Genomic DNA, 27105 nt, shown 5'->3' on the forward strand with positions numbered 1-27105 from the left:
TGGATAAAGTATTTCATTGGCTTTATAAAACCATCACTTAACTAGAGAGCAGTGTGTTGTGTGCATGGGGGCAGTTTTATCAAGTAGGTGTACTGCTTAAAAATATCTGTGTATGATAATATTTATTGGATCTTTAACTGGGGAAAATCAACTTTAGGAATGAATTTCTATTTGAACAAGGCAAATATTGCTGCAGTCTCTAATTAGTGTTGTGGATTAAACTCAACCTTTGTTAGAACCTATTTAATGGAGGAAGAGAAGGTATATGTCAAATTCTGTATCTGTGAGGCTTTATTTTTTAAAAGATTTTATTTGAGAGAGAGAGAGAGAGCATAAGCAGGGGGGAGGGACAGAGGGAGAGGCAGAAGCAGACTCCCCTCTGAGCAGGGAGCCCCACAGGGCTGGATCTTAGGATCCTGGGATCATGACCTGAGCCTAAGGTAGATGCTTAACCTACTGAGCCACCCAGGCACCCCTCTGTGTGGCTTTAAACACACGCACACACACACGACTAGCCACACCACACACACACACACACACACACACACACACACACACACACAACTAGCCCCAAAGATAAGTTGCATAAAAATACAAATGACTTGAATGCAGGGACTGTTTAAGAGAATGGTAAAAACTCAACATCTGGGAAAGGAGTATATTGCCAATTTTCTTTCTCTCTTTAATCCCTGCCTCTGAAAATATTAAATTATTTCCTAGGAATCAACTTAGTTTAACATACCAATTTAGGCAAGATGATAAACTCCTTTTGTATTCATGTTGTTTGAGGGAGCTCCCTAATGAAAATCTTAAATTGACTGTTTCTGTGCTCCCACTGATTTTCAAGTGGCCATTGTGGGGATGGGTATCTATGGGCTCATGAAGCTGTTCTGCCACTTCATAGTGATCAGGGAAAGAAAATGCTTAGGCCACACCATTGCAGTCTTTGAAGTGCCGCCAGTCGGAAGCATCTCATAGATCAATTTTGCTGTGCAGATGGAAATACTTGCCATAAGAAGTTAAGCTCTAGAGATGTCTCATTTTTGGTTCTAACTTCTATCAGTTTTTCAGTCTGTGACCATAGAATTGTACTGCCATTAACAATGACTATTCTTTTATGGCTTATGTGTGAAAGGCATGTTGGTGGTCTTTCTTCTGTTATCTTTACATGGTTTTAATCAGCATCTCATGGTGTGAGCCAGGACAAGAACTTTTGGTTACAGTTTCGATGAAATGGAAGAAGTTGAGGTTGCTTATAGTAAGATCCAAGCTGCTGCCACCTGTCTGGCCATATGATGAATGTGGAGTGGGTTTTGTATGCAATAGATAGATACGGCCTACTCACTGCCCTGTCATCTTCTGTAGACCCTTTCCTGACTCTGATAATGGAATCATATGGCTGTTACAATTTTTGTACACAGAGTAGTCGCTTTTATCAGCATGGCACAGAACATGAGGGCTGATGTATAATATGGGAAGATTTAAACGATGGAGTCTGTTTATTGATTTCTGAATGATTGTGCATAATTCAGCTAATCAATTCATCCCATCACTGTTCTGCCTTTGAGTGTAATCACACAATTAAAGTGTGATTTTCATGATACAAACAGTTAAAAACCCAATACACATAATTATAGAAGAAAAACAAACCTTTCTTTTTTCTTTCCTTTTTTGAAGTAGTCTGCTATGAAGGTGTTATTTCCTTGACACATCAAAATGGCTAATTTGGAGTTGTGATGCTTGTTATGTAAATAGGCCATATGTTGAATATCTACAGAAGTCTCTTCATTCAGTGTTGTGGTAATGGATAGGATCCCCTAAGTACCATAACTAAAAAACATAGTCTATGAAGATGTATTTCTCTCTATTTATATCATACTCATTATTTTTGTTTAATAGCTAGTATTTGTATTTTCTAATAAAATATTCTTAAGTGTGATGGTTATTCTTACAGCATATACGTTTTTATCTCTAGTACTAACACAAACTCTGTTCCCATTTATGCACCTGTTTAATAGACTTTTCATGGTGGATGTCCTGCTGTCAGACTAAACGCTGCATGCCTGATAACAAACTTCATATTCTCTGCTAACCCTGTTCCTTTCACAATGAAAAGACTTTCCCTTTTCTTGATATTCAGCATTCTCTTCATCACCCAGACTTGAGATCCAGGGACCATCCCTGACTCCTCCCTTTCATTCCCTCAGTAAAACTGTACATCAAGTCCTGTTAACTTTTCCTTTGTAATAGTTTCTCTGAGCCAGTCCCCACATCTCTACATTCCTCATTCTCCCTGATAGCTCAGGTCCTTGGCCATCACTGTTCTAGTATGACTAGAGCCGGCTACATCTTGGTTTCTTGGTTAATGAATTCTCCCCACTCTGCATGCTTCCAGCACATCAGCCTTCCTAAACTCTTCTCCTTAGAACTCCTGTCCAAGGACTGCCTTGCAGGAAGGCTGTGTTGACCTCAGGTTTCTCTGATTCTAAAGCCAGTGCTCTTTCTACTAGTTCAAATACTTTCCATGCACCGCCCCCCCCCCCCCCCCGCTTCAGTCCCACCTCTCAACCAGGTTTTAATATACTTCACAGTCTTGCCCAAATTTGACTTACTGACTTTATTTTCTACTTCTTTCCAACATGAACCTTCTCTTCCTGGTAATTGGATCTCACTGCCCTTCTAAGATGACTTTGTGCCCTTTTGTTCATGCTCTGCTTTTTAGAATGCCTTTTCCTTTTTCCTCTAACCTAACAACTGTCTCCAAGTTAAAGTCAGCCTGATCACGTTACTCATTGGTTTCTTCTTTTGCCCTTTTGTCCGCACCATCCCTTCAGACCATCAGATACTCTCCCATGATATTGTGTGCTTCATTCTTGCTTTTGCAACTAGACTGCCAGTTCCTTGAGGGCACTGATGGAACTTGCATGCTGTCCTTGAACCATCTACAGGGCTTTGGCATAGCAAACTGTTGATAAGTATACCAGTAGAATCAATAAACTGTAAGGGTGTTTTTTTTCTGTATGATGGGCTTTGATATTGCCTGTATCCTGCTCACCATTATGTCCCCAGAGCCTAGCTTGCAACTTGATACCTAGTCATGACCTCAATAAATATTTGTTAACATAGAAATTAATGTTGACATTGGCTAAAAGGGACAGGCATTTGAAGGAGACATCTGTCAAGGAGTTTTTTCCATTTTTCTTCCGTGGTTCTAATCAGCCTCTCCATTCATCAGCTGTGAGATTCTGAGGCCTCGGCATTTTCCAGAGTCGAGATAATGATGGAGGCTGGCAGTTGTGAGTTGGAATTAAGGAGGCTGTCGTTATTTTAAGGTGGAGTGATGGGTCCCAGTAGTGAGCAAAAATAAAAGCATTCAGGCTTTATGCCAGCATTTTATACCTAAAACAATTAGACTGGAGTCCTCAGTTAAATACAAGTTTAGCTAATCGGCCATAAAATCCCAGACTGTATTGCAGGGGCTGCCCAGCCTTTTCATTTTAAAACTTCCTGGTAAATTAAAAAAAAAAAAATCATCTGGGGATCCATCCAGGGATGAAAGGTAAGATAGGAGAGAGTTGCCACACCCATCATATTGTGTTCAGGACAAAATTCAATTCTTTAAAGAACTTTAAATCAGGCTCACTTTATCCAAGACACTGTTTTTGCCAGGAAGGAGTTTATAGTCTTAACAGGAGAAATGACACGTGTATCCCGGAAATGAAGATCTAAGAGCGCTCAGAAGGGAAGATTTCCTTTTGCTGGGAGGTGGTGGGGAATCTTTCTAAAGTGACGGTTGTCTGAGCTGTTTATCAAAAGATTTCAGCAGCTGTCATTGGGAATACAGGGCTGAGGGTATGGTGGCGGGGTGAGGGGGTAGTGCGGGGCAGGCATTCTTGAGTTGCGACTGTAACATCAGTACTCTGTGACGCTGCCCCTGCTCCTAAGCCGAAACCCCGCCAGAGCTCTCCTGGGCCTTGGTGGGCTGCAGTGTTCAGTAATGAAACGTAAAGGATATACAGATCCCTGCAATAATTACTTTTGGTGCCAAGTGCTGAACTGACCATGACATAAAGCACAAAATAAATCTTGTAAGCAATATAACCAGTGCCTTTCTGGGTGGCATCCAACTTGCTCAGAATGCTCAAAAAGGTCTCCTGCATTACGGAAACATGGCTGAAGGTTGAAACTTTAATAGAACTATACATAGGGAGAGGTCTGGCCCCAAGGACCCAGCCATCTGTGAGACACTGCCCAGTTCACCTAGGAGAGCTCAGTAAATGAGCAAACATACTGTTCTCTAGAACCCTGGTTCTGATTCTGTAGAACTAACCCCACGAACTGTAAAACAAGGACAGATGGATACAACTTTCAGGGAGATAGATTTGGGGTCAGTGTAAGAAAGGTGGTCCTGTTATGGATTGTGCTATTTCATGAGGTGACTAAGCCCCACCATGACAAAATGTGTTCAAGCACAGGCTGTACCAGGCAGTGTCTCATTTAAATACATGCCTTATCTCCTTTTTTCCCCAAAACAGTGCTCTGAAGTACATACTCTTATTACCCCCGTGTTACTGAAGAGCAATACCAAAGCCTGGAAAGGTTGAGCAGTGGGTTAGGCGTAGAGCAGATGTCAGGCGTTTGAGGGCCGAGACTGAATATGTACTGTGATGAAGAAAGGACACACACATTGGATGGCCATTAGGATTTTTAATATATTTTTTAAATATTAGAGAGAGAGTGAGCAAGTGAGAGTAAGTAGGGGGAAAGGTAGAGGGGGAGGAAGAGATTCCTCAAGCAGACTCTGAGTGTGGAGCCCAGCGGGGGGCTCGAGGAGGGGCTCGATCTCAGGACCCATGAGATCACGACCTCAGCCGAAATCAAGAGTCCGCCGCTTAACCAACTGAGCCACCCGGGCGCCCCTGGCCATTAGGATGTTTAGGGCCCTTCCTATCACTAGGATTGGTGGTTTAATTCTCCTTAGGGATCAAGATGCTGATTGTTGCAAAGCACAAATTCATCAGCAGGGGCACCCAGTTCTAAAAATTCAGAACAAAGTGAATACAATTATCACCATCGTAATAGGTATCACTTATTGATCATCTCATTTAAACCTCATAGTGATCTTGCAAGGTTGGGATTATGTATTCTTTTAAGAGAGCGACACAGAAATCAGGGAAGTTACATAACTTGATTGAATCTGCAGGGCTGATAAGTGGCAGAGGAGTCTGTTTGGTGTCTGGTCCCCCCAAGCCTGGGCTTTTTTCTTACACCACTCTGCCAGATAATTCGTGGTGATACCGAAATATTTACCTATCAGTTCAGCACAGACACTGACCAACCAGAGAGGCCACAAGCTATAAAGACCCGCTGTGGCTCTCCTGAGTCACCAAGGTGATTTAGGTAAAGCCCAAAGGTAGGGGAAAGTCTTGGTAATATACCAAGACCACAGATCTGGGGCTCCAGGAAACGAGTGACTTCTGTGTTCAGCATTTATCTGATTTTATACATGATATGTAGTACTAGTTTAAAAAAAAACTTCCTATATAATTATATTTCATTTCTATTTCTAAGTAAGGAAAAATAGTTTTGCAATGGTAATATTATATCTTCCTTATAAATGGTAGGTTCTTCCTCCTCACGCCTTTTCTTCCCTTTACTGTCTTTAGTCTGAGGCTAATCTTTCTAGACAGCATCCCCTCTTGCTTCCTCAGGGACCTTGCTCTATTATCTCTCTTTTCTTTAGGGTCTCAACCAACCTTTTGCTTTCAGTGCATTAACATGCGTAAGTCTCCTCGTGTTTTATAAAAAACCAAAATCTCCCTGGCCCCTTCCCTCTTGGTCTGGTTGTGTTCCATCCCATTCCTGGTGTTAGAAGGATAGTTTCTTATGCAGCACCTGAACCTCCCCTTCTCCCCTTCTGTGCAGCCCCCCACAGCCCTGTCCTCTCATGATGGCCTCCTCTGACCTTAAAAACAGGCAGGTCCATTGTCCAGGATTCTTTTCTAATTTTTTACCTGTGTGCCTTAAGTGATCCTTCTCTGCTCCTTGAAACTTGGCCCACCTGTTTTCTGAGTCATTCCTCTCTCCTGACTTCCCCTTATGGCATATTCCTAATGTATATTCTCTCTCAATCAATGAAACCCACTTCACCAATTTTTAAATCTGGGAGTTGTTCTAGATTCCTCCCTCTTCCTCAACCCCTACATTTCATTGATCACCAAGCCCTGTAGAAACCATCTTTCTCAGTCTCTTTGGAATCTGCCCTCACCTGTCTAGAACACTTACCACCATTATTGCTTTGGTTCAGGCCATCACCACTTCTCTTGAGGATTACTGCAGTGGCCTCATAACTGGTCTCTCTGCCTTCAGCCTGGCCTGCCTCCAACCCATTCCCCACACTGCTGCCTTTCTAAAAGGCAAATTTGATCACGACTCTCTGTGGCTTAAAATCCTTCAGCAGAATCACTGCTTCTCCAGGATAAAATCTAAGCTCCCTAGCGTGGCACAAAAGCTCCTTTGTGATCTTGGCTCTCCCTTTGTGTGTGTATCAAAGTCTTCTCTAATGATCTTGGTCTCTGCCCCTGCCCCTAGCATCCCTACTAGAGGAAATGAGTTGTTAACGGGAAAGAAATGAGAGGAAGGATGGGAACAGAGAAGAGATTCTAGAATTGTCCTATCTAGTACAGCAGCCACGAGCCGCACGTGGCTATCGAGCCCTTGAAATGCAGCTAGTCCAGATTGAGATGTGATAGAGTAAAATACACCACAGTTCAGAGACTCTACAGGAGGAAAAGAATGTAGAATATTTCATTAACAAATTAAAATATTGATTACATATTAAAACAATAATCTTCTGGATATAGCAGTTTAAATAAAACATATTCTTTTTTTTTTAAGATTTTATTTATTTATTTGAGAGAGAGAGAATGAGAGAGTGTATGAGAGGGGGGAGGGTCAGAGGGAGAAGCAGACTCCCTGCCGAGCAGGGAGCCCGATGTGGGACTCGATCCCGGGACTCCAGGATCATGACCCGAGCCAAAGACAGTCGCCCAACCAACTGAGCCACCCAGGCGCCCCTAAATAAAACATATTCTTAAAATTAATTTCACATATTTATTTTTACCTGTTTTTTTTTACCATGGCTACTAGAAAATTTTAAATTGCCTTGTGGCTTGCATTATAGTTCTATTGGACAGTATTGTTATAGAATATCTCTTTGTTCCCAGGAGATGCATCCTATATGAGCCAAGCCCATGAGCTTGTTGAATGATTAAGTCAGCCCTACAGGTATAAAGAAGCAGCAATTGCTCCATTCTTAAATCTAAAGATACAAAATGCTTTAGATAAGATTCAGAATCAAAGAGACAGATTGTGAAAGCTACAGCCAGGAGTCATACATACAATGTGCACGATGCTGAAATCATGATTAAAGCACATCTGTCTCCCTTGGCTACCCAGTCCTGGTCAGGAGTGGGAAGCAGGCAGGGATACTTGTGTGCTAGAGGGAAGATTTGAGATAGACAGTAGGAGCAAGGGAAGGGCAAGTGGAGTCACATTCCTGAGAAGCCTCCAACATGTGTGGCACCTAGAGCTTTGCCTAGGTCTCTGCCCATCCTGCCATTGATCCTGCCTGGTGGTCTAAGGCCCAGCTCCCCCACTGTCTAGCTTTAGGATTCTGAACAAACTAATGAACCAGTGGGTCTTGAGCCTTAACAATATGTATGGCACAGAGTCATTGTGCATCAAACAACTGCTAGTAGAGCACTTGAGATACCGAGGGCAGCAATCTGTGAATCAGTTGGCCCCAGAGGCTTGGAGGAAGGGCATATGGGCTGCCAGAATGACCCAGAAGATATGTTGTGTCCTAGGAGATCTGCAGAGCTTTATGTTTTCACAGTAGAAAAGCCGACCAGTGGTAGGAAACCAGAGCTTATCGGGCTGGAGCAGGAGGGAGAAACCTGGAGGTGCGGGCAAGAAATCATGACTATCATGAGAAAAATTTAGCAGGATCAGATTCCAGCGAAGTCTGATAGGCAGAGTGACTCAGCACCTTCTCTCCTGGTCGTTTGCAGATTGTGTTCTGTCGAGCCCCCTTCGGTTCAGGGAAGAATCCCCCCGAGCAGTTGTTTTTACTTGTGTCTATATATTAGGCATGTATCTAAGATTCTAATAAGGAGAGAGTTTCATGTGCTAAAAATAAAAGTTTGAAAGTCATATATCTACAGAAAATGGCCTGAGAAAATGGCAACCAAGTCGGTGTGGTTATTGTCCTCCCATCTGTAGGATCTGGGACGAGTTTAAGCCCTTTGCAGGAGGGTTCCAGCTCCCTTGCTTACGTTGCTCAGGGACTGTCCGTGGGATTGGGCCTGCAGTTTGCCTTGCCCAGGCAATTTACCTAGGAAGCCATAACTCTCTTCATTCTTAGGTAACCACATTTTTCACTTTGTGCCCTAGGTTTCACTTTGTCTCCCTCATTCCCAAGCCCCTGCTTTGTGTTTTTGTGTAGGAAACCTAGATTGCCTTAGGTAAGGGACCCATCATATATCTCCATGCCTTCTTAGGACAGTAGTCTTACTGCTGAGCTACAAGCCCTAGGGTAAGTCCCTGCTACTCCCTTCCAGGCTTCTTCAATACTGACACCTGCCAGCTGTGGGCAGGAAACTCAGTGAGTTTGACAGCTTGCCTGGATACTGGCTGTTACCTGGTTTTAGACCCCTGACACCAAACACTGCTTACTAAGGAGCTTCCCCAGTGGTCTCTGGGTCCCATTTGTACCCTATGTGCAGCTTGGGAAGAGACAGGGAAGGCAAAGTGAGGGCCGCTTTTCCTAAATTCTGATACATCCACTTCTTTGTCTCCAGTGGGAAGGCTGGTCTCATGTGTAGACGAGAAGGGTGCAGGCTTCACGGTGTGATTTCAGAATCCAAATTACTCGAAAGGGCACTTTAGATATCAACAGCTTCTCTTTCCTGCTCTCTAACACGTGAAAGGCTGCATTATACAAACTCTGTTTCCTTTCCTAAGATCAATAGGGTTTATCAGAAAAAAGAGGACAGATTTGGTGCTTGAAAGACTTGGTTTTGATTTCTGTAACTGGCTTTCTATATTATTTAAATTATTTAATCTTCTTGAATCTCAGTTTTCTTATATAAAGTGAAATCAATGATACCTATGTGTTTTGTTGTGACTAAATAAAATGAGATATCAAGTGCGTAGCAGTAGGGCCTAAAATGCAAAGGCTAGGGAAGTGGTAACTTAAACATGCTGGACACATGCTCCTTAGGTTGAATACTTTGATGGACCCTTCCCTGAGATGAATAAGGAAGAAAATAAGCAATCTGGGTCAAGGGGCCAGATTTCACCCATCCAAGGGTGAAAAAGGACCATAAGGAAGTTGCCTTCACGTTTCGCTCAAGGCCAGTCCTACCTAATGGTTTGCATTTGTGCAAGTATTCATCTGGGATTATGAGTACAGCATGAAGGCATGGAAAAAGGGCATGTTCACATCCTCTGCCAGGGTAATATAAGAATAAACAAAGCGGGGCGCCTGGGTGGCTCAGTCGTTGGGCGTCTGTCTGCCTTCGGCTCAGGTCATGATCCCAGGGTCCTGGGATCGAGCCCCGCATCGGGCTCCCTGCTCCTCGGGAAGCCTGCTTCTCCCTCTCCCTCTGTCTGCCGCTCTGCCTACTTGTGCTCTCTATCTCTGTTAAATAAATAAATAAAAATCTTTAAAAATGATCTTATGGGATCAGGTGCTGATGTTTTAAGAAATAAGAGAGAGATCGTATGGGGTTGAAATGACTAGTTTTTTATTCTATTTTTTTCTTTCTTTTTAGGAGTAAGGGGATGTCATCTGTAGAGGTGTCCTCTGTAGATTTATTAAATGAGCTATAAAACAGGGACGCCTGGGTGGCTCAGTCGGTTAAGCGTCTGCCTTCGGCTCAGGTCATGATCCCAGGGTCCTGGGATCGAGCCCCGCATCGGGCTCCCTGCTCGGTGGGAGGCCTGCTTCTCCCTCTCCCACTCCCCCTGCTTGTGTTCCCGCTCTCGCTGTGTCTCTCTGTCAAATAAATGAATAAAATCTTTAAAAAACAAAAGAATAAACAAAGCACGTTTTTGGATCTCTGAATAGCCAGGTGTGCTGCCATCAAAATAAACTTTTATTTCTATTCTTTGTTGATAAGTTACAAATAAAGGACGTCACTAAAATACCCTGAAGAGGAAGATTCATAGACAAATTAGACACCAGGGACAGATCGCACACTTATTTTGTTGGAACTCTTCTCTCCTTAACTGTGGGTGTTTGGGAATTCTTTGGTTGTGGTCTTTGTTGCTTACAAGAAGGGGGAAAGCTTTGGTGTGCTAAAGGAAAGAATGGTTTGATTGGAGGCAATATTCTTCTCAGTGTGAGCTGACTTTCGTACATTACAGTGATTGCTCATACATAGCTGAGAAAACCCGTTTATTGAAGTGCCATAAACAGCACGGAGATAGCCTGATCTGACACAGTGCCACTTCTGATCGATGAGTGTTTATTGTAGGAATGTGAGCAGTCTTAGAATTTTTAGGGGAAAAGTGGAAGATGTTATGGTGGCTATTGTGGCTGCTAATGTCCTGATCTAGAAAGTCTGTCCTTTCTTTTTACTTCCCTTGTGAAGTCCGAACGGTGGACTGGATTCAGTGCACGCACAGGGCTCCCAGTGACTTCCTCAGCTCCTGGTGCAATTGACCACCCCATTGTAGTACCATAGCCTCAGCATAGTGTCATGTGAAAATAGTGAACACTCAAGGAGAAAATGCAAATCAACTGCCTCAAAAATTAAAAATAAAAGCATTAAAAATATTATTGAGTGCTGGTTTGTGACATTGAATATATAAACCCACTTATTGTTTTGATAGTCCCAGGGCAAGAACTGTTTCAGCTGCAATGGATGATATCAACTAAGATTGCCGTGACAACATTAATTTATAATTTCCAAACTTTGGTAGAATTTCACCTTCTGGACTCTTCCAGATTGCATTTAAATTTATAGTTATTTCTCATTTATCAAGGCAGGCATATTTAGATATTGCTTACATAAATGCCCTAGGACCGTCTTCATGAAAGTTACTAATGTGTATTTAGAAGCATAGAATGTGTGTTGGAAAGGGATAGTGGGGGCTATGGTTCTTTCAGGTTTCCCCCAAATGCAGGATTCCGTCCATAGTATCCCAGTCGGCCAGCTGCCACTATGAAGCATAGGCAGACAAAACTGCTGAAATCTGCCTCCGTTTATCCTTTGGGGTGCCCCAGAGTACCACTCTCTTGTGGTAGCTCTTTAAATATTTGACTGCAGCTGTTGGACCTTCTCTTTTCAGGCAGACGTGGTCCCAGCTCTTTCAGCTGAGCTCTCCCATCCTGTCAGCACTCCTCTAGTCCCCCACTGCTCTGCCCATGCCATTTTAAAAGCAAGGATCTTGAACTCAACACCCTCCTCCTGAGTTCTCTAAGCGGTAGGAAACAAACTCCTTCAGGGCACCCTTCTTTTATTAATCTAGTCAAATATTCTGTCGGCCTCCGTTTTAAATCTAGGGCAGCGCATTGTTGGTTTACCTCCAAAGTCAAACAAAATTTCCAAGTCTTTTTTTAAACAACTACTACAAAGCCATGTCTCCCTTACTCTGTACTTGTGCAGTTAATTGTGTGACCCTGTGTAGATGATTTTACATTTATCCTTGTTACATATTGTCCCTTTTTGTCAAATCACTTTTCTTCTCTAACAAGACATTTTTGAATTCTAATTTTTTTCAATTCAATTTATTAGCGGTACTTCTTTCACTTATTAATTACACATTTGAGAATTGTATTTTCTCTCTCATTGATCAAATGTCGACCAGGACAGCCCTGTGACTTTCTACAAGAGACTTGGCATCAATATGTGAATTTTGTTAGTTGTTTTTTTTTTCTTTTGACTAGTTTGATAATCTTTCACTTGTGTTTTCTTTCTTCTCCCCAGGCTGTCTAAGAGGATAGAGTCAGGAAATATTTAGTCAAATGCCTCAGTAATGCTATCGTTGTTGATCCACTTATTGCCAATCATAGAACCTCTATTATGAAGCAAAACGATTAATTTGGAGTCACTTTTAAGATAGTATTAAGCAGTTTTTCTTTTGAAAAATTTACTAAAAGCATACCTAAATAATCTTATTTTTAGTTTAATTTAAAAATAACAATTTTGTAAAATAAATTCATTCCTCGTCTATAATTTCAACTCATGTGAACTTGTTTGGTTCAAAGGAATTGCTTTTTTTTACATCATTCAGTTCTCTTTATAGAATCATTACTCTGGAAATGAATTGGTGGTGTGACAGGAAATCACTCCTTAGGTGTCACTCCAACACATCATTATATTCACACCTTCTGGGATAGACAGTAATCAGGCTGAGGCATGTCCAAACAGTGTGCTGGTGTCTACGTAAATGGCTCCATGACAATATCACTTAACATGACCATGACAGAGAATGTTACTGATGGCATCATGTCACTAATGGATGTGTTTTCCCTAAGTGGAAAATTCTGTATTATTTGAAAAGATGGTTTCCCCACCCCCCTCACACAAGCTCTTTGAGTTTTTGTATTAATATCAAATGTCTGTCAAATATACATATGGTTCTTCCTGTACTATATTTGGTTGCATTCATATTCAAAATAGTTTTTTACATGCTTTTTACCTTGGACTCAGTGGAAAGAAAAAATAATTTAAAAGAACAGTAGCACTGAGGAACTCAAATCTGTAAGTAAAGATACTACTATTTGTATAATACTGTATATTTTGCAAAGTACTCTCATTTTCTTCTTTGAATTTTTTTTTTCTGATTGTAAAAACAACGCATACTCATTGAATTTGGAGAGGATACTGAAATGGATAAGAAATAATTAAAAGTCAGCTAAAATTTCACCAGTCAGAGAGTGTCATCGCTAGCATCTGGTGTGTCTTCCTTCCAGATATGCATGTGGTGTGGCTTTGAGTATGCATGTGTGCGTACATTTGTGTGTGTTTGTGTGTGTTTAAACTACCTCCTGGCGGACCTAGGAAGTTTGTATGGAAGAATCAGTGTGACATACTAGTTAAAAGGCCTTTGGGGGTTGCCTGGGTGGCTCAGTTGGTTAAGCGGCCAACTCCTGATTTGAGCTCAGGTCATGATCTCAGGGTCCTGGGATCAAGCCCCTTGTCAGGCTCCATACTCAGTGGGAAGTCCACTTGAGGATGCTCTCCCTCTCCACCTGCCCCTCCCTCCACACACCTACTCTCACACACTCTCTTCCTCTCTCTCTCAAATAAATAAATAAATAAATCTTTTTTAAAAAGTAAATAAAAGGGCTTTGAAATCAGACAGTTCGAGATTCCAGTCCTGGCTATGCTTCTTATGTAGTGCCTGTAAATAGCCCAAACTATCAAAATTTCAGTTTCTCTTTCTATAAAATGAGGATAATAATAGTATGCATCTAATAGGTTTATTTTAAGAATTAATAAGATAATGCATGTAAAGTGCATAGCATGGTACATGGCTCATAGTGAATGCTCAATAAGTGTGAGCTTCTTATACAGGTTTTCTTGTCTGTTTTCCTCACTTAAATTCTAGGATAGCAATTTCCCTTGTCGTAAAATATTATTGGAAAAATATTTGGAACGACTGCATATATTTTAATATATGACTATACCTTAATGTAATCATTTCCCTATGCTTAGACCATTTCCCATTCCTTGCTATCATAAAGAGCCCCAGTGTTAATATCCTTTACATTATTTTTTGTGCATAGACAACAGATTCAAAATGAATCATTAATGGCATTTTATAGGTGGAAAAAGAACAGTTCCTTAGTGTATACTCATATACCAAGTTGTAGGCTAGGTTTTTTACAGCAAAATTCTTGTTTACCTCTTCCACAACCTGTGTGAAGCAAATCCGTTACCCCCATTTTTCCGATGAAAAAGCTCTGAGGGGAGATAAGTAGTTTGCCCAAGGTCACAGAGATAGTGGTGGTAGAGATGGTATTTGAAGGCAGCTGTCTGATTTCAAAGCTTAAGCTTTTCCATTCTGGCATGCAGTTCGTGCCTATCCTTTCAAGTCTGGCAGAATGAATAGTTACCATTGTGCTTTTTACAGAATGTCACTTGGTACCGCGTAAAAGATAGGACACTTGGCTGGAACTCTTCTTGGCTTCCTCCATGTAGTACCTCTCGTGGGCATATGTTCTTATATGTTTTGGAATCAAACCTCATTAAAATAAGGTGTTAACTAAAGGAAATAAGACATCGATACGATTATTTGATGAAGGCAAACCTCCAGGAAGAAAACATTTATTTAGTCAATAATACAAAAGTTGTCTTTGTTTTAGTGGTGTGGACTAGGCCAAGATTACTTCTCTCCCTAGGAATCAGAGTATTTTACATAAATCAGTATAGGAATTAAGTGATAATAACAGCCAAAGTAAATTGATGGTGTCAAAAGGAACTGTAAGTTTCATTACTTTCATACTAGGGGTTGAAAGGAAACATCTTTAGCTTTAGCTATAAGATGATACATCAGCAAGAGCTACAGTATTTGCTAAAGATATAGGTATGGGGAGACATCGAATATACTGGGATAAACCTCCAAAGAATTATTTGGTGAACTGACAAGTTGTCTTTAAAAAGTCAGCCATTCGGAACATTTATCTTGGCAGCTCTCAGATCTGACTTAGAGCCTGCAGTGTGGCAGTCAATTTTGTAGGAAAAATGCATAATTAATGTGAAGATCAAGGTGTAGGTATTGCCAGTCAGTACCTAACACAGTTTCTTAGAACAAAGGAACAATTGAAATTGTCTTTTAATAGGGTAATCCCGGTTTGTCATTTTGTAGGCTTCAGTTCTTAGTAAAAATGAACGAAAAAAATCCAGTAGTAAAATTTCACATTGAAAAGGTACTTTGTTGCAGACTTTATAACCAGCTATTGTCTAGTCAAGAAAGCTATCTTTGCTTAAAAAAAAAAAAAAGAAGAAGAAAGAAAGAAAGAAAGCTATCTTTGGTTTTGAGTTCTTGAATTTTGATAGCCTTTGAGCTTACACATTCTTGCCTTAGAATTGTTCCAGTTTTTCTTAAGTCATTTTAGTTCTTGCAAGGGATAAACAGTGTCGCCCACAGCCCAGTAACTAAAAAGGTTTGGCTCTTGACAGAACATGACCACCAACTTGACCTGTTGAGAGTATGTCCCCCATGATGATGTCTTAGCTGGAAAGGGCCCAACAAGTTAAATTTGGGCTCTGTATACAACTGGTGAGTAGTTGTAACTGTGAACAGAGAATTGGACATGAATTTGCAGACTGGATTCAAGATGTGGGCTCCATTGCGTGGTAGGTATCTGACCTGGGCCCGAGTGCCTTACTGTCTCTGCCCCTCGGCTCCCTCCACTCTCATACAAAGATAACGACTACTGCACAAAGGGCATATGACGGATTAAATTTATTGAGCAAACCGTGTGCTTAACTCAAAAGTGCTTTTATGATGAGTTTCTAAGTTATTAATTGATGGCCATGGGTCATCCCTCTTGAGGAGAAGCCAGTTTACCATTTAAAGTATTTTTAAATGGATAATGGGAATATTTGTAAAATATATGCAAAAATACACCATTCCTGGGGCTAACATCACCAGACCCTCCTAACTCTGCTCATGCTTTATCCAATAATAATGGGATAGGCCCATTCTCTGCCCTGTAAACCCCTGGTGCCTTGCTTGGAGTCTCTCAAAGCTCATTCCCATGGTTTATTCCTCTGATGAGGGAAGGAAGCCCTTGGCATCAATAGGTGATTCCTTTGAACACAATCAAGACCTTTGTGAAAATAGGCATTTAGATCTATTATGTTGTTCCAAGATAGAAGCAAAATTTTTATATTTGATGCATTATTGTAGCTTTCAATAAAAAAAGGCTCTAAGAAAAAAAACCTATAAGGTAGAAAAACATATTCCAACTAGATTGCTTTATAAAAAATTATAGGAAGCTCTTTGATTATTAAAGTAATCATTGTTGCTGGAGGGGAATAGAAAAGAGAACAAGAAGTTAAGAACTCTGACACTGGGCAATGTCCAGCAAGCTCTTCAGAAGTCTCTCTTGGTTTTTCCCGTAGCCCTGATTATGTCCTAGTTAAGGGCACAGAAACTGCTTCTGAGTCTGGCTGTAAGAAAGTAACTCCCAATCCTGGGGCTGCACTGACTCCCTTTCCCTGGGCTGCTGTGGGCCAACCTCTCTGCCTTTTATTGCCTCCAAGATGGTCATGGAGGTCCTTTCTCTCAGTCCTTTAGAAGGACAGAATTTGATCATTAGCTGCCCTAGGGCTGAAGGGGCTGTAGGAATCTTATGAAGGTGTTTCAGGCAATTAATGATTGAAGTGTCTCTATGGCATTCCCCAGGGATGGGAGTGTGTAAGCTGTGTGCTGAACATTTTAGACAGGCCTCCGTGATGGTTTAGCAATAGGGAGCCACCTGAAGGCCCACAGATCCCCGGATGACCTGAGCATGCTAGCTGGGAATGGCTAAACCTGCTTGCTGTACTCATTTTGAATCAATTTCTAAAATTTATTTCTCTTACACAGGAAACTATTTTGAATTTCCTTCATTTGCTTTGGTACCACATTTTATTCAGCTCATTTCTTCATCAGCTATTTCTTGTCTACTCTGTACTAGGCACTGTGAGGAATAAGGAGTAATCAGACACTGAAAAGGAGAGAACATTACATATCTTTGGTAGAAAGCAAGATATGCCTCCAGAGTTGGGAAAAGGGAGAAGTTAAACACATAATGATTTTTTTTTTTTTGCTGTACTTTCTACAATAAATTGTACTATATAAAAATCTATACCAATATTCATTTATGTAGCAAATCCCATTATAATGAAAATTCATGTTATCTGTGACTGGGGCAAGCATTACTGGAACACAATTCCAATACAGCAGAAGACTTTGGACAGTCCCCTTGGAGGGAGCTGAAATGGGACTTGACCTATATATCAAGCTTTTCATGGCTTTGATATTTTTCATTTCCACGTGTCAACAAATGCCTGACTTGATATTAAAGCCAGTTAAATCAATATTTCTTCCTGTAGTCAAGGTACAGCAACATATATCCAAGGGCAACACATCCCCAACAGCCGTATTTTGTTGAGTACATATATTTTTGTCATAAACCTAACTGACTGAACTACCTTCAGCTGAATAGGATGAAAATATCAACATAGCTAGCATTAAAAAAAAAAAGAAAAGCCATAAAAAAAAATCTTTTCCCTCACTCCTCATTTAAGCAATCCCATAATTTATTTTGCTCACTTGAATCACAAGGAATGAGAAGATGGAAAAGATCTTGATCGTGGTAGCTGTGGTTTCCCTATGCTCCAGTGGGTCTGCCTTAACCTTAACCTCCCCCAGCTCCCATCCCAACCAGAGGCTTTCTGAACATGATGGCATAGTAGTGATGCAAGCGAACCCAAGAGTTGTAGACTGGAGGGTCCTAATAATCGTGAGAGAAAGGAGAGTAGGGTATTAACTCATTCCTACTTCTTTTTCGGAACTTTTAACTATTAGAAGATTTCTGAAAGTTACCTGTTAAAAACTCCCAGTGTTTCTATAAACAGATGGCCTGAAGTCAGTTTATAAACACAAACAGATTTATTTGCTGTTATCAGAGAGGCCTTCCTTCCTTGTGTACTGTGGAGAGAAGAGTCATTATCATTCACTGGGCTCCTGCTCTGTGTTCAGCACTTACAGTGTCTCACCTCTAGGAGACAAAATGGGGCTTCAGGGCATGTGTTATTATTTCCGTTTTATGGGCAGCAGGGGCTGCTGAGTAGCTTATCTGGGGCACCAAACCAGAAAGGGCTTTGAACCCAAGTTTGTCTGATCCCAGAGCCTTTTCACTTTTTATATCAGGTGACTCTCCATAATATATCATGAGATTGAAAAAAACATTTTTTTAAAAAAGTGTTAAAGTATTACACATGCTCATTATAGGAAGTTTGGAAAGCAGAGAAATTATAAAGAAAAAGGAAAAAAAAAAAAACCACCCGTAATTCTTCATCCAGTGGTAATCGCTACGAAATCTTTAATTTTTTTCTTTCCAAGCTTAAGAAAGCTCTAATTTATATATCCAAGAGAGTATTGTTCCTCAGAGTTGTCCTCTTTGACATTTATGCCTGTACTCCAACAATGTTGCTTAAAACATTCTTGGAATCTCTTTCAGGGCCAATTTAGGAACCAAATTCTCTGTAGACTTCCATGCACAGGGTACTACTTTACCTGAATACCTATCAAAATAATACATTTTTTTAATGTTCTCCCATTTTTTGCCTTCTAAAATTTTATGCTGAAAATACTTAACCACCCTGCAAAGAATGCCATCATTGCTCTCTTTAAGAACCATAAACATCTTGTGCTGACTTCTGTTGTTGTAGGAGATAGACTTTGCCAAAATTCTACTTCCTCCCATATCAAAGATTGATGGACATTCTGGGGCATGTTTAAAAGTCTGTATTAAAAATTTTATCTATAAATGTTTAATAGTTTATTTGACAACTCATGTTATTTATTACATTGTCTCCACAGCATTGTTTGCCTTTTTTAGTTCATAAAATCAAAAAATTGTTCTTGTCAAAAGTTTGAAAAGCATATTTTAAAATCAATTTCTTTTTAATGGAAGTATTATACTCATGGAATTATTCCCCTCCGAGGAGTTTCTTTGAAAGAAACATGTTTAAGGGTGATGAGCCAATCTTTAAATAAAGTCAGTAGCATCTTGTGTCAAAGTAAATGTTTCTCAAAGAAGCAGTCACGTGTGCACTTACATGCACATACGTGAAAGATTGCTACCCAAGTGGCCATTAGTGTACCTTAAGAAAGTCAAGAAAGTCAAGTAAAGTGTCAAGTGAGTTCTCATCTCTTTGGTTTATTGCATACAACACTATTACTCTTAGAAAACAAACCTAACCCTCAGCCCAAGCATTTCACTGGTTGTCTAGTTTCTGCCTTGTTTTTCACAGACATTGTTATCTGCCCCATCATTTTAGCATGGCACCCCCTCCCCCAATGTGGGACCCCCGTTTTGGATTGGTGCAGAATTCACTGGGGCCACTCAGAGGGCAGAATGGGAGTGTGCAGCTGTCCTCGGGGCTGCAACCTTCCTTGGTCTTCTGATTGCCAAGATTTCCTTGATAGGACTTGATCCTGCTCCCAGAGCTAATTACAGAGTGTAGGCCAAGTCTTGTGTTGATATCCTGAGCGCTGTTCACAGTGTGTGGCATTGTGTTCGGTCAATGTGTGTTGGATGAATGAAGAATTATAATATATTCTCTCAAAAATGGACTATTGAGAGGGAAGTTAGTCAGATTGAAAGAGAATCAGAATAGACTTAAATTAGAATCTCAGGTCAGTCTGCTCATTTAAAGATGAAACCTGGAGAGGTCATCTGACTGAGAGAAGGCCAGCAAGAGAGCTGATGCCAGAGCCAGGCACAGTATCCAGTGTCCCGACATCCTCTCCTGCCCTTTCTATGCTTCCTCCTTGTTGTCATTCCCCATTTGCTTTATGGAGGTTGATCTGACTGCAGGATCAGTGACCAGAGCCCCTGCAGCCCCACGTAGTGCTTAACAGAGCATCTCAGGGACACTTGAAGAGATTGTTGACTTAGTGAGTGACTTAGGACCCTGGCACCTATCTCTGTGCCTGAGTGGTGACTAGCTACATGGTGAGCTCCCTGGGGTTTTGGGAATATTCTAGAACTATCTCTTGGAGAGGAGACTATTATAACAGCAATAATAACAGTAGCTAACATTTATTTGTAATAAATTAGGCAGGATATCACTGCGTAGCACCCCACTTCGGAGGCCAGGTGGTCCCATGTCCCCACTCCACCGCTTACCTGGTATACTTTTATGAAACGTGATTTGACCTTCAGTGCCCCATTTTCTACATCTGCAAAAGGCCCATGGCAATAGTGCCTTCCTCAAGGTATTGAAGAGTTAGCCTATTTGAAGCCTTAAAGCAATGCTAGGCACTTTCTAAGCAATAAATGTTAGCTACTGTACTTATTAAAACAGCACTATTGTTTTTTTAATTCATGGCACGAATTATATATTATCCAGTCTTCTCAACAGCTCTATGAGGAGGGTAATGTTATTATATCCCATCTCACAGTTGAGTAAACTGAGGCACAGAGAGGTTAATCTGCCTAACAGCTAGTAAGTCATAGGTAAGACCAATTCCATGTCTGCCTGACTCCATATCCTGTGCTTGGGATGTGATGGAACAGGGTGGTGTGGCTGCTAAATGTGGATCTGACCTCCCAAATTTACTTTTTTCCTAGAGCATTCCGGAATCCAGGCTGCTTTCAGGAATATCTCCGTGGATTCTTGGGTAAGTAGAGATGTTCCTTCCCTTCTCCATGTTCTCTCCCATTGCCCGTGGCCAGCCGTCCCTGCACCTGCAGCTGACTCCCAGAGGCCTCATCACAGCCTTTGTCAGCCTCTCGGGGTCTCAACCCCCGTTCTTGTTTATAGGGGTATACACTGAAGTCACTCGTGATGGGGTGCAGGGAAGGGGCAGCGAACCCGAGGCACTCCTGCCTCCCCTGCATCCCCCTTCTCCACCTCCATCAGCATTTCTGTGCATTTGTTCAGAGTAGTTTCATGCATGCAAAATTCTTCAATATACTAATAGGTATTTTATAGATGCCTTTGTGATGTAGAAAGGAATCGTTCTTTCTACAGAAAAGAAGAATGATTTCTGGGGCAGACTGCCTGGCTATCCCTCCTTCCAGTGATTCTTTTTTTTTTTTAAGGATTTTATTTATTTATTTGACAGAGAGAGACACAGTGAGAGAGGGAACACAAGCAGGGGGAGTGGGAGAGGGAGAAGCAGGCTTTCCACAGAGCAGGGAGCCCAATGCGGGGATTCTATTTTTGCTGTCGTTGTTGTTGAAGAACTTGCTCCAGTGACTCTAGAAGTCTGACTTGGAGTCTTTAGTGCTCACTCAGTGTTGAGTGCGAGTGGAAGGGCATAGGCTTTTGAGCCAGGCAACCTGACTTTTTTCCTGCTTCGGCTGCCTAGTAATTATGTGGTATTTGCATGTCACCTGCTTCTCTGAGCCTCAGTTTCCTCCTATCTGAGATGGGGATAATTCTAACCATCTCGCAGAGTTGTTGGAATATTTCTAGCTCATGTATGCAATATGAACTGTACAAGATGGACATTCAGTTAAATGGTAATTATTGTTATCAGTTATTAGTATTTGAATGGGTTCATCAAAAGTGTTTGCCGTACAGGAAGCATGTTGTTATTTTTGATTCATCATACTTTACCTGAAATATTTTTATTTTTTCCCCCAGTAGTCTTGCTTGTTTAAATTCATTTACTTAGCAAACCATATCTTCATTGTGAAAAGATCATCACTGGTCTGGACACTGTCAAATGATTGTAAATTCTAAACTGAGGTAGTCCAAATGAATGAGGCCTCATTGCACCAGAACATTTCCATGAATGTTAAATCTCAACTTGATCTTTTTCTATAACCCTGAAACTTTAGTAGTAGTAACTGTAACTTTTTTGAAAAGAGCCATTAACATTGGTGGGAGTTGGTAGTTTTCCATGAGAGGAATAGAATAATTTTACTTCCTCATATCTGAAATCTGAATCACCATTGAAAACTGTTTATAGCTGTTCAAAGAGAATTAGTATGGAAACTACTGGCTGGATTCCTTCTCTTTCTCTCTTTCTCTCTCTGACACACACACACACACACACACACACACACACACACACACATACGTGCCCGCTACTGGCTGGATTCCTTCTCTTTCTCTCTCTGACACACACACACGCGCGCGCGCGCGCGCGCACACACACGTGCCCGCTGCTTAGTTTTTCTTTGGGTTAGGCAACCAAAGAGTTACTATGTAAATTCTGGCAGCCTTCTCTCCATCAGACAAGCAAGGGCACAATCAATTACTGTTTTCTTGAAACGTACCAAATCATCAGAAACTCTGATTATTCTGCTGGAAGGCAACAAACAGCTTGATGGAAAGATATACCAATTGCAAACAATTCTGATCATATTTTTGTCAGGAGAGTGAGATGCCTCCAGCTGTCTGTCACTAATCATATTAGAGGTGGGAAGCAGGAATGTTTTGGCCTGCAAAAGATTACTCTAATCCCGTGTCCGAACACTACTTTTACTGGCTGCTTATCCCAGGATGGTGACATTGGACATCCATTCCGTAACTCGCCTTGCCAGTTGGTCATAGTCTCAAACATATGTCACATGAGCACACTTAAGGAATTTTCTAATTACAGTTCAAAGGCGTTTCTTTTATCTTTTTATGTTCGCTCTGCACACATCACTGATTGAAATGATTTCTCCCTCAGCATAAACCTATTGCCAGCAGTTACAAAAGAGCAGGGAGATGGCAAATGAAACCCACAATAACTGAAGAGGTGTCCGAATTCAGTTAGGAAGAGGCCTCTCCCATGTGGACGCATAAGCCCTATAAATCCACTTTAATTGTGAGCTTGTGGTTCTTATCTGGTCATGTTTGTTTTGGATGCAAGTGCCAAAGCTGGATACAGACCAGAACTCCAGATCTTTGAGCTCTGATGACTAATTTGGGTATGCATTGAATCCCTTAATTCATTTCTTAATTAGTTCTCCCAGAGTTAGAGTTGCTTGGTTACAGTCATTTTCACAACATTTTCATAAATCAAAACAAATGTACATAGATTTTTTTTCCCTTTCTCTTGGTTCACACTTTTTGCTCTGGTGTTAAGGCACTGTTCTTGTTGTTACCAGAATAATAACAATGCCAACAGTGACAACAACAAAACCAATATGTTGCCAGGCAATGTGGTAGAGTAGGACTGAGACACCAGGAAGCTGGGGTTTGGTACCTAACTTGACTACTTACTGCCATGGACCTTGGCGAAGTTACTTTTCTCTCTGTACCTCAATTTCCTTTTGTAACTGGGAAGAATAGTAGCACCTACCTTGAGGACTGTTTTGAGGATGAAAATAGCATTGCATATATGAACTAATATGCAGAAAGTACCTGGCACTATAATAAATGTTCGTTACCATGTTCATTATCAGTAAGACAATGGGAGACTGATGAGCAGGCCAATTTTGCTGGTGCCACAATATTGTCATCTAAGTATATCCCATTTATTCAGTTCATTTGGAGATCATTCATGGTTGTTAAGAATCATCGGAGACTCTAAAGTTGGAATTAATCTCTTATTTGTATTTGTATTCCTCAATTTGACTACAGAATTAACATTTTTGTCTTTTCATGCTTGATCAATATGAGTGTTAACTTGAACCCTTTTTGGTGCAAAATTCCTTTAAAATTTGAATGAACATTTTGTAGATACAGTGTTGGCCCTCATTAATAGGAGAATTGTGATTACAATATGTACAAAATATATATGTGGGGAGGGGGCTTGAGAGAATTGGCTTCAATAAATTCACTGGAGAATTTCAAACTATTTTTAACAGACTTAAATGTATTTAATATCGTAGTTCAAATTTAATGAATGTGCGGGAGTGAAAATCTAGGGAAAGATAAATCTAGTAATTTAATGAGCTTTCATCATGGATGCAGAAGAGCTAGTTAATACTAAAATTGATTGCCAAGAGATGCACCAAAATTACCTTCCCTTAGGTATATTTTGTTTTTTAGTTTAGTTTTTATTTTTTGTTTTTTTTAAAGATTTTATTTATTTATTTGACAGGGAGAGACACAGCGAGAGAGGGAACACAAGCAGGGGGAGTGGGAGAGGGAGAAGCAGGCTTCCCACGGAGCAGGGAGCCCGATGTGGGGCTCGATCCCAGGACCCTGGGATCATGACCTGAACCAAAGGCAGATGCTTAACGACTGAGCCAAGCAAGCGCCCCTGTTTTTTAGTTTTTGTTTGTAATCTGTAGTGATCTCTATTTTGTTTCCTTTTTTAAAAGAAAATATAAGTTTCAAAAAAATAAAATAAATGTAAGTTTCAGGTGTACAGTTTTATAATTTGACATGTGTATATACTACAGAGTGACCACCGCACGTCTAGTTACCATCCATCATGATACAGTTGACCCCCACCATCCATTTCACACCCCCCAACCCTCTTCCCCTCTGGTAACTACTTGTCTGTTCTCTGTATCTGTGAGCTTGTTTTTGGTTTGTTTTGTTTATTCTTCTGCTTTGTTTTTTTAGATTCCACATAGGAGTGAAGTCATATGATATTCATCCTTCTCCGTCTGACTCATTTTGCTTAGCATAATACCTTCAGAGTCCATCCAGGGTCTTGCATATGGCAAGATTTCATTCTTTTTGATGGCTGAGTAGCATTCCATTATGTAAACAGACCACATCTTCTTTATCCAGTCATCTATTCACGGACACACAAGTTGTTTCCGTATCTTGGTGACTGTAAATAACATTGCAGTGAACATAGGGAAGAACTTTTTTTGAGGAAAAAATTAAATAGAACTACCGTACGACCCAGCTGTTCCATTTCTAGGTATCCAAAGAATACAAAAATACTAATTTGAAAAGATAATATGCACCTTTATGTTCGCTGCAGTGTTCTTTGAGGAACCTCCATATTGTCTTCCATAATGGCTGCAAATTTACATTCCCACCAGCAGTGCACAAGGGTTTTCTTTTCTCTATGTCCTCTCCAATGCTTGTTATTTTTTGTCTTTTTGATAATCAGTATTCTAACAAGTGTTAGGTGATATCTCATTGTGGTTTTGAAATGCATTTAAAAACCACATCTTTTCATGCACCTGTTGGCTATGTGTTATGTCTTTTTTGGAGAAATCTCTATTCAGATCCTATGCCTTTTTTTTTTTTTTTTTGGTTCAAAGAACTTTAATAAATCTTGTTGATGTGCTTAGAACAAAATTCCATTAAGAGCAGTCTTCTTGGTCATGTTCACTTCTATGCCCATTTTTTAATTGAGTTGTTTGGTTTTTTGTTGTTGAGTTATATGAATCCTTTATGTATTTTGGCTGTTAACCCCTTTTGGATATACAGTTTGCAGATATCTTCTCCCATTCTGTATGTTGCCTTTTCATTTTGACAGTGGTCTCCTTTGCTGTGTAGAAGCTTTTTACTTTGATGTAGTTCCATTTATTTTTGTCTTTGTTTCCATTGCCTTTGGAGTCAAGTCCACAAAGATGTCACTACTACCATAGCTTACCATCTATGTTTTCTTTTAGGAATTTTATGGTTTTAGGTATTATGTTCAAATCTTTCATCCATTTTGAATTAATTTGTGTGTATGGTTTAAGATAGTCGTCTAGTTTCACTCTTTTGAATGTGGCTGTCCAGTTTTCCCAAAACCATTTATTGAAGAGACTGTCCTTTCTCCATTATATGTTCTTGGCTCCTTTGTCATAAACAAATTGTCCGTACATGTGTAGGTTTATTTCTGGGCTCTCAGTTTTGTCCCATTGATCTGTCTGTTTTTGTACCAATACTATACTGTTTTGATTACTGTAGCTTTGTAGCATAGTTTGAAATCAGGGGCCATGATTAGTTGTTTTTTTTTTTTAAACTATGCTAGGACCCAGCAGTTCCACTTTGTGCACAGATGCACATGCATGTGCGTATGTATTCTAGAGAAATGTATACCCATGTGCACCCAGGGACAGGTGTGAAATGTTCTTAGTAGCAGTATTTGTATTCATCTTAAATAAGGACCATCCAAGGGGTGCCTGGGTGTCTCAGTCGTTAAGCGTCTGCCTTCGGCTCAGGTCATGATCCCAGGGTTCTGGATTAAGCCCTGCGTCGGGCTCCCTGCTCGCAGGGAAGCCTGCTTCGCCCTCTCCCACTCCCCCTCTTGTGTTCCCTCTCTTGCTGTCTCTCTCTCTGTCAAAAAATAATAAAAAAAAAATAAGAACCATCCAAAATATCTATCAGTAGCAGAGTGGCTGAATAAATTGTGACGTAATAGTAAGATGGACTACTACGCGTCAATGAAAAAGAATGAACTAGAGCTACACACAATAACACAGGTGTATCTTACAGACAGGATATTCAAAGGAAGACACAGAAGAATATATAACAATCTTATTCTATTTATATGAAGTGTGAAAACAGACAAAACCACACTCTGTTGCTAAGGGGGGGCATATATAAGTGGCTCAAACTATAAAGAGAAACAAGGAATTTATTACTGAAAGAATTAGTTTAGTGGGTACCTCTTAGGAGAGGGTGTGCTGGGGAAGAGAAGGGACCTGGAGGGTTTGTGGGGGTGCTGGCACTGGTCCTGTTTTTTGACTGGTTGGGTAGTTACATGGACAATATGCAGCACATTGCATCAAACATTAATGTTTTATGTGCTTTTCTGGCTGAATTATAGTTCATAATTTTTAAAGTTTTTAAAATGCAAAATAACTTTCTTTGTGGCCTGGGTTGGTTTGTCCTTGCCCTCCATAGTTTTAGGCCTGGAGATTCCTGTAATTGTAAGATGCTCTGGAAGTAAACTGTCCCCTTGTTGCATGGCAAAGTGGCCTCCAAATTGGGATATGCACCCTGGGGAGCTCTTGAGAAAATTCATTTGGGTGGAAAAGAAATTGATTGGAACTTGCATTTACATTCATTTTATTTTCATCAAACGTTGTGATAACTGCTGGTGATTATACTGGCGTAATCCCTGGGTGCACATGTCGGGGGGTCATTTATCACCTGGAGAGAGGGAGGCGAGGCCAGGCCCGTCATAGTGGCTTCCCCACTACTTCCTCCACTTAGGTTGTTCCGTGAGATATATTGTGCCTCATTAATTGGATTTACAAATTTTATATTTTAGTTTTAGCAAACCATCACAAACTAACAGAATCTTTAAAAGACTCTGTAAAGAATTTCCATAACTGGAAGAGAATTTTCATATTACAAGCCACAAGAAAAGGGCAGAGTTTAGCACAAACTCCTTGTCAGCCACATTATGAAGTGATGACCATGACCGTCGAATCAGATCTTGCAAGAAGCTGACCATGAAAATTCTAAATTATCTGGGAGACCTATGGATTTATGTCCACTGTGGTTAATTAGTCCTTAA

The 27105-nt window shown here is 40.6% G+C and overlaps 1 protein-coding gene across 8 annotated transcripts in view; it reads left to right on the forward strand.

Annotated features, from left to right (window-relative positions):
- Positions 1-27105, forward strand: part of SPATS2L (spermatogenesis associated serine rich 2 like) — a 165589-nt gene that overhangs the window by 2077 nt on the left and 136407 nt on the right. For 7 of the 8 annotated variants that reach the window (XM_064586883.1, XM_064586882.1, XM_064586880.1 and 4 more), the window contains one exon: positions 20369-20418. The exons of the other annotated variant lie outside the window; for it this stretch is intronic. The gene's annotated coding sequence lies outside the window, so the exon portion shown is untranslated. Of the gene's footprint in view, positions 1-20368; positions 20419-27105 lie in introns of those variants that run through there. 8 annotated transcript variants of the gene reach the window in all.

The sequence above is a fragment of the Mirounga angustirostris genome, unplaced genomic scaffold (genome assembly GCF_029215605.1).
Source record: "Mirounga angustirostris isolate CCGP_5_RB_7025 unplaced genomic scaffold, mMirAng1.0.hap1 SCAF_3, whole genome shotgun sequence".
NCBI lineage: Eukaryota > Metazoa > Chordata > Mammalia > Carnivora > Phocidae > Mirounga > Mirounga angustirostris.